The following is a 14,422-nucleotide window of genomic DNA, read 5'->3' as shown; positions in this document are numbered from 1 at the left end:
AGCTTGTTGTATCTTTCAATACTCCATCACCCATCTCATTCTAAATGCTTTCCACCGGCTGCGACCGACCTCTTGTTTCCCTACCCTCGATCCCTACATCCCCTTTATCTTGCCGCTAACCCATTCTTTCCCCATACGCACCATTCCGGGTCCGTCCCCGTTTTCTTCCTGTTTTTTCCCGACGGCGGTCGGGTGGTCGCTTGTCGTATGCCGGCCGCGTCGCGAGTCCCCGTAGGGCTTCACCGCGTTTAGGGAGACGGCGCGAAAGCCGCGGTGCAAATTTGCGGCCGCCGCAGCCACCTTTCGCTTGATATTCCGTGGTCGTCACAGGGCCTTATTTGCAAGTTCAGCCCGCACCCAACCCCACAAACCCGCCTTCTCTTCTCACGCCGTTCAGTGTGTTTTCAATGGATGTGAATTGTTGTTCCCTAGCGGAAAGAAGGTCGGCAGCGAAGCTCTCGCAGTGGGCTGCTGCGTGGGAGAGCCGTGCTTTGTTCCCGCTCTGGCCTTTGTTTGTTCTCGTCTTAGTTTTCCATTCGCCTTTCCGTTCGGCGAGTGCCCGCGGCGGCTCCGGGGCACACACTTTGAATAGCGTTGGAAACGAACGCTCCTTCTCGAATAGGGTGGCAGCCGCTTGGGTCTCCTCTTGTAGCGGCCCGCTCTTTCTACGCTCTTCCTACGGGGGCCATAAGAAGCTTAAGAAGGAAATAAAAAAAAATGACACGGACGACCTTCTCCGGTTTCTCGCTTTGAGAAAACGCCTTTATCATTGTTCACCCTGTCGAGAAAGAGAACAGTATACAGAACTGCGCCAAAATAATGAGTAGCATTAGCAATGAGACCCTTCAGTACCGTTTGCCGATGCGTAGAAAACGTGCGAGCACACGTGTGTGTACGCATGTACGAACGCTCGTTTACTTTGTAAGGCAGGGATGCCATTTTCCCCCCGTCATGTTCAGGAAGGTGGTGGATGCATGAATTAAAAGGGCAATACGTGCGTGAAAATTACAGCAACTATGCAACCACGCACATGGTAGTTGTGAATAGAGTTAGAACATGGTCCATATTCAACGAACTATTAAAACCAAATTTTCTTCGAGTACTTCCGTGCTGTCTCGCCGAGTAAGACACAGGCAACCGGTTATTTAGCACGGCCGGAATCGACCTACAAAATAGTGCCAGTGAACGCACCAGGGTACTGCGTGATCAAAAAATTACATCACGATGACATAAAACATATACTCATAATGTCGGCGGCTCATAGGCATCTTGAGAGCGCACAGACCTCTCAATGGAATAATGCATAATATTGGTTGGCTTATTCGTTGTTCAGAAAGTTGTTATATTTCGACTACCCGTTCTTTGCCCATTGGGTACGTGTTACTGTGACACAAGGAGTACCCATTCATTAAATGTATTTACATATGTGTCGTACCCCTTTGCGCATGGTCATGTCATCACAATTCATCCGTCTAAAAACATGACACATTGCCCTCGCGACATCGTTGTGCTGACGTCTCACGCATTCGCCAGATTTGGGGCTTGCATTTCGCCATTACTTGTCACCGTTCTAATGAATAAACACGAACGTTGCACGGGATTAAAGTTGTGACCTCTGCGAGGCATAAACTAAACAACGCATGGGGTTACATGTTGCATAGGATGCGAATAAGCACAATGTACATGTCGGATTTAGCAGAGCATTTAATCAAGCACTTCAGTAAAGCTCAGCTTCATGTAGATCCCAACATGTGCATTGAATCGATATTTCGTTTTAGTGAAAGCTGATTGTCATCGGCTGTTCACATTTGCTAATAACGTGCTTGCTATCGCGATTAGCAGGTGTGTGTACTGAGGAAGCGAGTGTATACTAAGCGCGTTGTTTTTCTTTTTTTTTTTCTTTTTTTTACTCACTTAAAGCCTTTTGAAAGTGCTGAACTGAATTTTTGAGGAAGGGAATTAATAACCCACCCACACGTAGAAACAAGGTAAGGTATTGGGCGAGCAAGGAGTGCCTGGTCAAACAACTTCTGACACCGTCATTCGATACAGGGGAGTGTTGTTAATTCAACACCTGTTGATACGTATCATTCGTTGTCTATATTTTCATGGGTGAAGAAAGATCAATAATTGAAATATTATATGTCAAACGTCGCGTTGTTAAATCTGGAGAAATTCGTTGACCGGTAGATATTCTCTGCTCAGTGCGCACAGATTCTAATAGGGATATCTAATAGGGATAATAGGGATATCTCAGATGGAGGCACACCACTCACGCGTAAAATGAAACAAGTAGCGTCTGTAGGCTGCGCGACTACGATTCTTGTTCTTCAGAATAAGCAGAGTGTGTTTTAAATATGACATCAAATGAAACGAGAAATCGTCTTGTAAGCTGTCAATCAAAAATGAGCGATGGACGGGTAAGGCCTTCGAACACGTTTTACCCAAAGGCGAGGTCGTACTTTTGACTGCGTCTCTACTTTCGACATGAACTGCTTCCTTTGAATCTCGCTTTACAGGTCACTCACACATTTGAAGCGTCTACTGCATTTTTGAAGCATTTTGCTGTGCACTTCACTTCTCGACCGAAGGCGACCTCATTTTCATGATTTTGATGTTCCCTACAACCTTTATTGACCTTTGCGATATCCGACACCGCCAAGCCTTGTATAGCTGTAAGGCCTGTCAATAAAAAAATAAATCACATTAGCCTCGGAACAATAAAAATCAAAAAGCAGATCAACAAATTTTGGAAGCGTGGAACCCAAGGAAAGAGTCTAAAAATATAACGCGCGAGTGGCTGCGCAATATTGGCTCCCATGTTTCCCCCGCACCGAAGTGTCTCTCTTTTGTCATCTTTTCCCGTATTTTTATCGACCTCTGTATTGTGCGGCAAGCCCGGCGCAAGGTGTTTTCGAAATACTTTACTACTGGGTCGACGGGGTGACTCAGTGTATGGTGTTCCTCGCAATAGAAAGCGAGGAAAACGGGGTGCTTGGGGAAGAGGGTGGAGAGGAGGTGGAATAGCTTGAGTGCGGATATGGAAGGAGAATAGCAATAGCACTGTGAACGGTACGGACTCTCATGTGAAACATCTGGTGCCGGCGTTCTTGTGCGAACGTTATTACACGGTGGCCGCTGCTTTCATGTCTTCGTACCTTGCGAACTGCCTGCGCACTGATATTCGGTCGTCTCTCTTTTTCCTCATTGGCTGCGGACGGCTGCTGGTAGCAGTCAGGACTCCACGGCGCCGCGATCGCGCGTGTCCTTACTGTAAAAGCCGGGAGGTTAATTTCGGGTACATTTGTTTATAAAGGCGTACATCCGGAAGCTGACTAGAGGGCAAGCATTATTCAGACAAAACTCCTTATTCTGAGAAGTATACTAACAATGAATAAAGACTTTATTTTAAGAAAGGGGACGGCTCTAGGCCACTGTTGGGGATTAGGTGGGAAAGGAACGTGGGTTCCCGGATTGTTGGCTGAGGCACACCTTCATCTCAGTCCTTGATCTCCCACTTTATGCAGACTCAGGTGCATGTTCAGTTCCGCCGCTCTCGCGTGGGCAGGTCGACCCCTTTTACACTACTCGAAACAAGCCACTTTGTCTGCCATAAGTCGCAATGGCTTTCTGTGCTTCAGGGTTAGTTTGTATTCAAATTTATAGTGTTCTAATGTCTCCGTGCAGTAAATGTTGAATATTGGATCTCCCTTGTGAAAAAGCTGCACAGCTCCAAATGAGGTGTTGCAAGTCTGCTCTGCATTACTCCTGACAATGTGTGCATCGGGTATAAGTGTTCGCAATCGTAGCTTGTCTGGTTTGGTGCCATTTCTCAAGTATGTGTGGTGTGTATGCGGCGTTGGCCATAACCTTGTTCAAAAAAACCTCTTCTGTGCGAGTAAGCCCGCTCTTGTCAAAAACATTTACTGGTGTAATGATTTCTATTCTGTTAGCAGTATAAACAAATTCCGAGGCAGCTATTCAACTGTAACTGATTCTTCAATGCTGGTATAATTCTTTTCTTTCTTTTACTTTTCTTTTTAATTTCTTTTCTTGAAGAGGAGTGTAAGCTTACGGTATACAAGTCCATCGCTCGAGCTCCGCTGATGCCAGTTTATCACGGTTCGCAATAGTTGGTGCACTCCAGCAGCGGCGTTCCGACATGCGTATGACTGCACGTCTACCTTGGCGTAGTAACGATGCGAAGCACTTGCGTAGCATTGACTGTGACATGAAGGGCCGTAGGCTCTTTTACTTTTTGTGGCTTTTATTGCGCGAACAGCTTACCCATTTGACTGTATAAAGCTCCGTTCGTACTCTGCGCAGAAACAGGAGAACAGGAAACAGTTATTAATTATCTGCAAAGGTGCCTAAGCCATACGCCATTACTTTCCTGTCATCGTTGAAAGAAGAAGTTACTCTTCTCTTTGTTCCCTCATTCACACAGAGCGAAGATTAAGCGGTGGAAGCACCCATGTTCCAATTCTGTGTACAAATTTCTTCTGCCTCGCTTTACCTTGCGCAACATCTTCAACGAGGCGCAGAAAGGCGCCATTCAGAAAGCCGCTGCCGATGAATAAACAAGCATCACAAAACTCCTCGATTGCACAGTCTCGCCCCTTCTGCTGTTGCTGCCTCAGAGCCAGCGTAACGCAGATGATGAAGTCGGCGTGCGGGCAATACATAGAGTGCCGGCTAGCATGCTTGCTGCGTCGGCATTCGTCTGAAAAGAGGCGGTGACTGCCTGTATACACACGGATTTCGAAACGGTACGTGTTCGCTGACGGCGCTCTGGTTCGGGCGAGAGCTTTCGATCGCCGCCGCGCGGGCCGAGAAGCATTCCGAGGGATAACGCGAAGAAAGTGCTGCAAGCGAGCTCTTCAGATCTCTGGCGAGGCAGAAAGCGATGTAATCGCGAGGCTTAGCAGCATTCGGGAGGCATGTCCGTGCGCTGCAGTCGCTGTTCTCTTGCCGGCGCTGCGTCGGGGGTATACATACGGCGAAGAAGAAGCCGACGAAACGACGACGAAGAAGGCGAAGAGTAAGGATAGAGCACGCGTCGGTGGACGGGATTTCACGTCCGACGGCCTGCCGTCCTATCTCCGTCTCTCGGCGGCCTTTTTAGTCCGCGCCGGGCCAGTGCCGCCACCCTGGTCTCTAATCACGCGGGGTGGATTTTTCTTTGTGACCTCCGGCATCCTTCATTAGTTTAATCCCTAGGCCAAGGGAGGCCATTCGGGCCGGCAACGGCCTGGGCTCCTTCCGCATCCGGTCGCCTCCATTGATTTCCCATCGCGTCCGCCGTGGCTCTCGTCATCCGATGCTGGTGCGCGCTCGCACTCTTTCTCCTCAACTTACTCGTCCCTCGCTTCTATACGCGTGGCAACGCGCCGGACGCTTTTGTCCGTCGCTTCTTCTTGTTCTTCCTTTTCCTTCTTCGCGATTGTTCGTTCTTCGCGATCGATTCCATTGCGTCTGCGCTTATACTCTACGCTCGCCGTCCTGCCCGTGGACCCCCCTTTGTCTGCTTTCCTCTTTTTTATCGTTCATTCTTTTCGCCCGTGTGTTACTCGTGCGTGCCGAGCGGCGAGCGAGAAACGAAAGTTGTTTCCTCATTTTCCCGGGGTTATTATTCGCAGTTTCTCGTTCCCGTGTCCTCTTCAAGTTTTCCGGTCGACATTATTTTATTTCTTCTTTTCACGGAGCGCGCCTTTTGTGCCGCGCGGTGCGAATCCTCCCGTACAGCCTCCGCCTCTTTGTCGTTTATCTCGAGAGGCGAAAGTGAGTAATGAAGAAAGACGAACACGAATAGAGGGAGTTTGTTTATCGCGAGATAATAATAATAAGAAAAAAATTTAACTGCTACAGCAAGCAGCGACGGAACACGGCAACACTAAAGCAAGATTGTATGTTTCGGTTTGCTTTAACCGACAGTGCCGTCCAATTACGAACCTTGCTTACAAATGCTTGCATTCTGCCAAAACTAGCACTTTCTCTTTTATTCCATGATTCGAAGAAAAAAGATGCTCTGGACTGCAGATACGCTCTTTCAAGGGTTGGACAAAATACCCGCGTTATAAAAGCTAGCTAGGGCTGGCATTTTAAAAAGTACTTCGTGTGCTACGGCGGTTCGTAAGCATATGCACGGGCCGAATGGGGCAGCGAGCAGAATATTAGCCGAGGAAGCCAGTTAATTACGAACATACCTTACGAAGAAAAAAGCCCCTTACCACTGCACAAATAAAAAATATATATATAAGAATACTGAAATGTGTGTACTTTCCTCCTGTCCTGCATTCTCACTTCCAACTGCACTTCTCAAGCTCAATAGATGGATCCTCAATTCAATCACGTTCGCGAAGCCTCAAGGTCATTTCTCCAAAGTATTAATTTAGAAAAAAAGCATCTAATCTAGACCTAAGCCCCAACGACACGTTTATATTGAGTTTCATGCAGCAAAAGTGCCTAATTGTGGGTAGACACGACAAAGCCACTTGCCGATTTCAAACAACCCTTGAGACTTATGGGCATGTGAATGCGACGAGAGTTACGCACGGTTACGCCACTCCATACAGAAAACGAGTGCGCTGCCTATCAACGCTATCACAAGCGAGCCATGTGCTGTCTTTCTCTATTCAACGGGTTACACAGGCTCGCATTGGCAAAGCTCTGGTCTACAGGTTTAGATACAGCCGTGCATTCCCGGTATCAGCTTTCACTCTTCATTCGCAGTAGTACCCGCATATTCGGAAGTACGTAAAAGTTATGACTACTCCGCGAACATTCTGATCATCCTTGTCTTCGCGTGGTATTGTTGATGTTCCTGGCCAGATACAACGTTGGATTGGCTGGGCACTTCCGCGGTAACGTTATCAGACAAGCCTGACTTAAGGGAATCCAGTCTATGTGGAGGCACATCTAGATTTTAGAAGAGCACGGGGAACCGCTGCTGGCGGTCGAGTTGCGGTACCTTGTGCGACCCCAACGCCTTGACGGAATGACCATAGTCCTACGCGGTGGCAGCTGGGAGCACAAGATGAGCTAGCATGCCACAGGAACTAGCTGCCTGCGCTGGCCTGTACCAGTGCTCCTTCGAGATAAGACAGCTAAAGCTCTTGTCAGGCCGTGCACTTTCGTATGCGTTGCGCATTGCAAAAGCGTTTAGTAAATTCTAGCTCAATGTGGTATCTCTAGAAAAAAAGATGTGAAAAAGGGAAAGAAAACGATGCGTGAAACACAGAATCAGTGAAGACGGTATCTAACAAAGGATAAAATCACGGAAACAGCGCACTGGTCAACGAATCTAAACATTGAGCTCAAATCTCAAGCGTGCAGGTAAATCCACGTGCTCACTAAAACAGTTCTCCACAAGCACCAAGACGCGACGAAACTGCCACCGTACGTCGCACATGGAGAGGCCTCAAACCAAAAATATTTAATAAAGGAAAAAAAAAAAAGAAGCACATCGAATGCCCGCCTCTCTTTTTGCGAGAATAAAAATATCGAGCGAATCGAATAGCGGTCCTTTACTTTTCTCATTATTCAGGAGATCCATTAAATTCGCCGCCTCCCCGTCCATCACGGCCAGCATCCATCACGACCGGCCTCGGCTTCTCGGTGAAGAGAGAGACAAAGCTGCAGCAATGTCCCGCTCGGCCTTATTTTCGAACGTTCCCCGCGCTTGCACTTCCATTTTATTCCCCGCGTTTGTGTACGCACACATTATCATTTCCAGCGTGTATAAGCGGGAAGGAGCAAGTTATGCTATCCGCGTTCATTGTATCGGAGACGCCTTCAACCCAGCTGCCACCAGCGTCTGACAGGCGGGGATTTCCCTTCACCTGCATCTTGGGGAGGTGCACCCTCTCTTTTTTTTCACGCTCATGGTCGCTTGCGTGGCTATTTCTGCAGCGCGCTCTTCCCTGTTGACTCCACGGACAGGCATGAAAGCCGCCGGGAAGTGAGTGGAATGGAGAAATGTGCGGGCGAAGAGACGCGGAAAAAACTCGCGCAACCAGAAAAGGAGGAGCAAGACATAATACCTCAAGAAGGAGTACACAAAAACAAATGTAGAGAAGGTCGAAATAAAGCGGGCCAAAGCGCGGGCGACGGAAGAGCCGCAATGGAGCTTAGGGAACAGGCTCAAGGTTCGGGCAATGTGCTCGCCAGCAAATAGGGAAAGCAAGGGAAAAAAAGGAAGTATAGGCCTAACGCAGCGGCACCGACAGCTCTTCCCTTCTTGAGGCAAATCCTTAAGCCTCGGGCGTAGTGAGATCGAGCAGAAACGGGATTCCACGGAAATCTTTTCTCCCATTCGTTCTATTGCTCGTATACAGCGAGCCTCTGGCCTGCGCCCCGGCGTACGTACTTCTTTTGCGCCCACTGCGCTGGTTCTCTAGCGCCTATACCCTGGTAACTGCAGTCGTAGCGTGCGCTGAGATATATATGGGACGCTGGCATCTTCTCTCTAGCCTTTCTTTCTCGACGCTCTTCGAATCTAGATACCCATAAAATCTACGACGAACGAGATCTAGTAGTCCGGAAGGGCGGATTGAAAAGGCAGAAGGAAATAAGTTGTCCAGATGGAAAAGAATGCGAAACTGAGCTACATTACCAAACGGTGTCTTGTATTCATCGTCACAAAGATTGCATTGGCTGCATCAACCATGATACTAGTGGCAGTAAGTGTTCGGAAGATGGACATAGCTGGCTGAAGTTCGGTGCAGTCGGGAAGACCTAGAGACATCTGTTTCGCGCTCACGCTCGGCTTTCGATGTCGACGCTTTCAGTCAAGGATTCCGCTTCCCTGTGGTGCATCAGTGATCTGAGGATTTCAGTCGTTGCCGCAGCGCCAGTCTACGTGGGACGCGTAATTATTTCTCTTCTTCAGACAAGTAATCAGTGTCCACCATTGAGCGGTCTTGTTGGGTCCGAGCGTTTAGCGAGCACCAATGCTCCTGTGGGTGGTATTGATAGCCGTGCTAGATTGTTGGCGTGCGCAATACGTTAGCGGCTGCGCCACAAGGGACGGAGCAAACCGAGATGGAGTGCTTTCTACCGCATGCTGATGCAATGTTCGGGCAGTGCCCAGAAGAACGTGCTCAACATCTGACGCTTCCTATTTTTTTCATTTGGCGGTGCAGAGAGCACCTGCTTGTTTTCGCCGCTTTGTATTTGTTTACTGCGCCCACAAGTAGATTGCGCAACTTAACTATTCCCCGAACTATATAACCCAAGAACTTTCGCAACGAACGAGAAAGCATTTTTCTGACCTCACTTACGTGCTTGGCGTGCTTGTCGCATGTATTTTCGCCGTGAAATAGCCTTCGAAAAAGAAGAGTTTCGTGCTGCAGGTACGTCACATACAATGTGAACGCGACGTAAAATCGCGCTTTCGATGCGTTTTCCTTTGTTGAAAACCCCTTTACTCGGCACAACGTTTGTCGCTTTCTCTGGCCAATCAATTCGCTCGTGTTGTGTCATTGGCGAGGCCAGTATTTTACAGTATTTGACTGCGTGGTGCCTCTCCGCGCACGTGCACACATTCACTGCTCTCCTTTCTTTCTGTTTATTTCCCTTTCCCTTCCCTTAGTGTAGGGTAGCCAACCGAGCGTTTTTCTGGTTAACATCCCTATCTTCTCGCTTTCTTTTCTTTCTCTATCGTGGCACAGTGACTGCATCGTTCTGGTTGGAGTCCCGAGATTTGATTCCTGGAACGAGGATGAGAGTTCGTGAAAGTTTTATTTCTGTAAAAAAAAATAAAGAAAAAGAAAAAAAGATACAGCCGTCATGTGCAATTATTCTTGCGGATTTTGCTCTCTCATGCACATTGTAGTCATGCGAAGTTATCTAGCGAGCTTTCTATAGTGGATTGTACTTGAACTCAAGGCTGACATTACTCATGCTCAACATTCGATTTATCATCGTAAGCAGGATCACTTCTTACTTGAAAGTTTCGCGTTGATGCGCACGCGGGAGGATGCGCAGGAGGACCACTCCTAAACGGTCACTGAGGCCGATTCACTTCAAAACTGCAGCAGCGCACGAATAGCTTTCTGCGGCAGCGGCGGATGTGGCTACTCTCCTCCTATTTTCCTCTTTCTATTCCTTTTTTCCTTACCCCACGTGTAGGACAGCAAACCCGACTCGCCTGTTTGAACTTCAAACCTTCCCTCTCCTTGCTTTCTCTCTCTCTCTCTTTGCGTTGAGGTTGTTCTGTAGCTTTGTTGCAGCTGCCTGTAGCGTATTTATGTGAGCTGACAACATTCTCATGTGCTTTATGTGACCTCTTTCGTGAGTTGCCTATTCCACATTTTTATGAGCTGAATTTAGGTTCCAGTTTGTTTTATGTGATCTTGTTATGGGCTGTTTTAGTGCATTTATGCCACCTGATTTCAAGTATGCCTTTTTAGTTCTTTTTACCTTTGTTAAGTTCAGTGCTGGCTTGTTATATTATTATTTTAGTACGTATTACTTGTATGTTAAAAGCAATAGCCGGCGCCATCCAAAGGCGCCAACACGTCCTAAATATCATGCAATAAAAATGGCTAGCAAGATAAAAGTAATGACATAACAAAAATGCTAGAATGACCTAGTAAGCTTGCGAAGTGAGGCGCAGCATTAGAGCTGTGCTCGTCGCAGCGACTGCAACAAGAGGAAGAGCCCTTATAAGATTAGCGAAAAGAAACGTAAACAGAAAATAAAAAATAAAGATAGCCCAGCAATCTGAAGGTAAAAAAGGGGGCAAAACACGCTTTATGTTCCCTCTTATTCTTTCTATCTCTTCCTTTTCCAGGTCTGGCCGTCTCAGCAAAAGCTCATAAGGGTTGCTGGGTGCCGTTCAAGCGCATCCAATCATTTCCACCCCAGCGTTCTTGCTAAAAGACAGTGTCCGTGTTTGTGCGTGATGTGATGGAGCGACTGAGCACTCGTGGTTCGTCCAGCCCGGTGAGCAGCGCTGGACCTGCAGTGCGCCAGCTCGGCACCCGCACGCAGCAGGGCAGCAGCACCGGAGAGTCGCCGAAACGGTGCTCTTGTAGCTGGGACGATTTTGTGACGCCACGTACGAAAGTCGGTGGACGCTAAGTGGACTTACTGGAAGCCACGTCCTAGCGATGCACCTAGACTGCGAACCATACATAACCTGTGCGTCACACGTTTCGCTGGCTGACAACGTACATTCCAGGACGCTCGAACTGTGCGGAGATTCTCTAACCATTTGCGGTCCCTGCGCCGAGAGCTCTTCTAGTCATTAGTGAGAAGTCAAATAAAAATGAGAAAAGCGGGATGGCATTGCGCACTAATGACCTGGTGGTAGAAATTTGTCATAACTACGTTACGCTCTTGTATTGTAACCACATTTATTTTCGGATGGGAAAGAAAGGAAGAAACAGACAGTTTTAGAATGTCGACTTTATTCATCAGCGTCAAGCATTACAGGCGGTATTCTGACGGAGTCGACAAAGCTACAAATGCATTTTGTCACGAAACAACTTGTGGTTGACCATTCATGACCCTATTTGCTTTTGTGGTGCCGACCCGTTTAACAGTGAAATAGAACTGCACCATGCTTATGCCCTTTCATACGACCTTGTTCCTAATAACGCTGCGACTTTTTTTACCTGCAGAACCGTACTGGTATCCCTACGCTCGTTACAAAGTGAGATTTTTATTCAACGGCATACTATTTCCGCGAACGCACTTCCTAAAGTTAAGAGAAGAATGTTCATCGTCATGCGTCACTTGATTGTTTATCCAAGAAAAAATAACTTCATCTGCCATAGTTTCTTACTGGCACACAGAGTAACCTTTACTGGACCGCAAAAGCTTCACCCCACACAGGAAGTTCCGCTACGTGCCCTGGATCTTGCAGTCCATTTATCGCTGATGGTCGGCTATGTCTGAATGCTCGTTCTACTGTGCTCGCGCTTACATTCTGCACGTAAAAGTTTTTACGTCGCAACGAGTTTAATTTGAAAATATATGAGGAAGCCTGTCCAAGAAATTTCCTCTTGATGTGTAATCGAGATAAAGGGCTCCTTTGAGTGGTGAAGCAGAAAAGGTTTTTTTTTTCTTTGCCTTTAAAGAAACTGCTTGTCGGATACATGAGCGGTTCGTGTTACCTTTTAGCAGACCACTTCCTAGCATTGTAAGTAACATCTGTTCCTATGATGAAGACCTGCTCGCGCTACAAAAATACATTAGGACCCGCTTAAAGAAAAGGATATTGCCAAAAAGGGACGTCCGAAAGACGAAACGGGCAAAGGGATGACGCCCGTTTCACATTATTCCTACGTCCACAAATATCGTGTTATTTTGTTAGTTTCTATCGAAGAGACGGAACCGGGCGCATGTGTCATCAACTCGTGCGTTGTGCAATGGCATCTCTCCTTTCTATAAAGTGGATAAATGAGATGAGGATGTTCTGGTCAGGATATTTGTAACTAAATGACTTGTTCTTCATCGTTTGCCTCATGTATATACTATTTAAGGGTGAGCACGTTCTGAAACTGTTTTTGAGAACGTCGGTTAAGAGTCATGTTTAACACTTCATGTAAAAAAAAGAGTTAGTTAAGTAGATGTTGGTTGTACATACATGGTCACACATTTTTGTGAAAGAATAACTGTTGAGACTTTGTAAATAAAGAAAGCTATGTTGACAAAGACTTGTGGTTTCTAGCTTGCTCGGCTGTGTGTCATCTTTAGTTAGCGGCAACACCAATGTGTGTATGAGAACGAATTTATTTAAAGACCATCATATAACACCTTGTTCGCTAGACATTTTAGTAGAATCACGTTTGTTTACAGAACTTGTTAGGAAGCATGAGATCGTCCTTTAAACAGCAAACGAGCTCTGTGCCTTGCCTTTATGGTGTATACGTGGAAGCAAAGTAGAGATCTGAGAACATAGATTTTGCAACAGCCTGCTGAATGTGGCCTACTGTGTTTGTCAGCTAAAAGGAGAAGAAAGATTTGTTTGAGGAAAGGCAGAAGAGTCGGCCCGTGGTAAAGCTTGTCAGCTTACTGTGCACGAAGAGACGAGAGAAAAGGAGTGTTTGTTAACTAATAGTTATTAAACACTACCTCCGCTGATAATTTGCACTAAGCCTTGTCATTAGCACAAACGTGGACGTGAGGCAGGAGTGCTTTAAGTAACATGCTACCTGTATATACAGGTATATAGCAGAGAGTCTAACACCGTTGCTGTGTTTTTTTTTGTTTTTTTTTTGAAACGTGAATTTCTACAAGTTCTGAAAAGAAAGGTGCATTTGCTTCACAACATCGAATGCATGTTTACAGGATGTGTTCGTCCAGGGTACGTTCTTGCCTGAAATGTCCGTAACATCGAGAAAAGAGTAGCATGGAACGTGCGTTTAACACACTCCTACGTTTTCTAGTTCTGCACGGGGCGTCAAAGCTTTATGATACCTGCGGCCAAAAAGAAGGAAAACACATCGCGGAATATTGCAAAAGTCGCATGTTTTCGTTGTTCAGGCAAACGTCCTCAACACAGTATCAACTCTATGGCTACGAAAGCATCGAAGGCAAGCAGACAGCTTCGACGAGCAACCATTCGTACGGCCTAGGGAGCTGTACGCCATTACTGCGCAATCGGGAATAGGAGGCATCCCTTAAGAGCGGCGACCTCGCAGAGCAACTACGGGATGTCCAGAGGGCCTGCGACAGGGCGGAGGACCACGATCTTCCGACGCCGACGTGGGTGCGGCCCGCGACGGCTACGGGGACTCCCTGAAAAGGGAGGTATCCTAAAGCGGTTCCTCACAACCACCAATAAAGTTCTTTGTCTGTCTGTCTCTCAATAACAGGCCTGGTAGACACTTTCTTGATTTCCCGCACCTGTTTGCCCCGCTAAGCCATTCAGCCATCTGCCTTTCATCATAATAGTATTTACGTAGACAAATGATAGTACAAAGAATATACCATGTGACACGGATCAGATCACGAGAAAAGAAAAATATTCGAGTTCCAGCAATAGTTCCCAGTAGGCAGCGACAGCAGTAACGCACAAATATGCCTTAATGACACACATGTGTGTGACAGTTTCAACTGTTACACGGAGGTCCACTCGCAATGGCGAAGGCGCCATCATTTAACAGCCAAGACAATAATCTTTATAACGGATACTGACTCGTACCAGTAACGCTCCAGGTGTCGTACTCATGTGTTCATCTGGGGCATTTATTTGTAGAGGTCACTACAAGAAAAACGCCCCAACTGTTCCTGCTATACGGTGCTGGCGTGAAAACCGCAATTTTGTCCTCATCAACCTGATGAAGTTTGCGCTCGCATTCACGTTCTTCTCCACTTCATATCGCTACTTTCCGTACTTTTTTTTTGTTTGTTTGCTTTTCGCAATGCTATTCTTGGTACAACCATTCGAAGTTACGAAGTACTGCAGGTA

At 46.9% G+C, this 14,422-nt stretch overlaps 1 protein-coding gene across 1 annotated transcript in view; it reads left to right on the top strand.

Annotated features, from left to right (window-relative positions):
• The window catches only part of LOC119442869 (zwei Ig domain protein zig-8-like), a 244,427-nt gene extending 231,770 nt beyond the window's left edge, over window positions 1–12,657 (top strand). The window contains exon 6 of the mRNA XM_037707913.2: window positions 10,796–12,657. The gene's annotated coding sequence lies outside the window, so the exon portion shown is untranslated. The remainder of the gene's footprint in view (window positions 1–10,795) is intronic.
• The last annotated feature ends 1,765 nt before the right edge of the window (window positions 12,658–14,422 follow it).

Source organism: Dermacentor silvarum, chromosome 2, assembly GCF_013339745.2.
Source record: "Dermacentor silvarum isolate Dsil-2018 chromosome 2, BIME_Dsil_1.4, whole genome shotgun sequence".
NCBI classification, from domain to species: domain Eukaryota; kingdom Metazoa; phylum Arthropoda; class Arachnida; order Ixodida; family Ixodidae; genus Dermacentor; species Dermacentor silvarum.
This window is presented reverse-complemented; position numbering and strand designations above follow the sequence as displayed.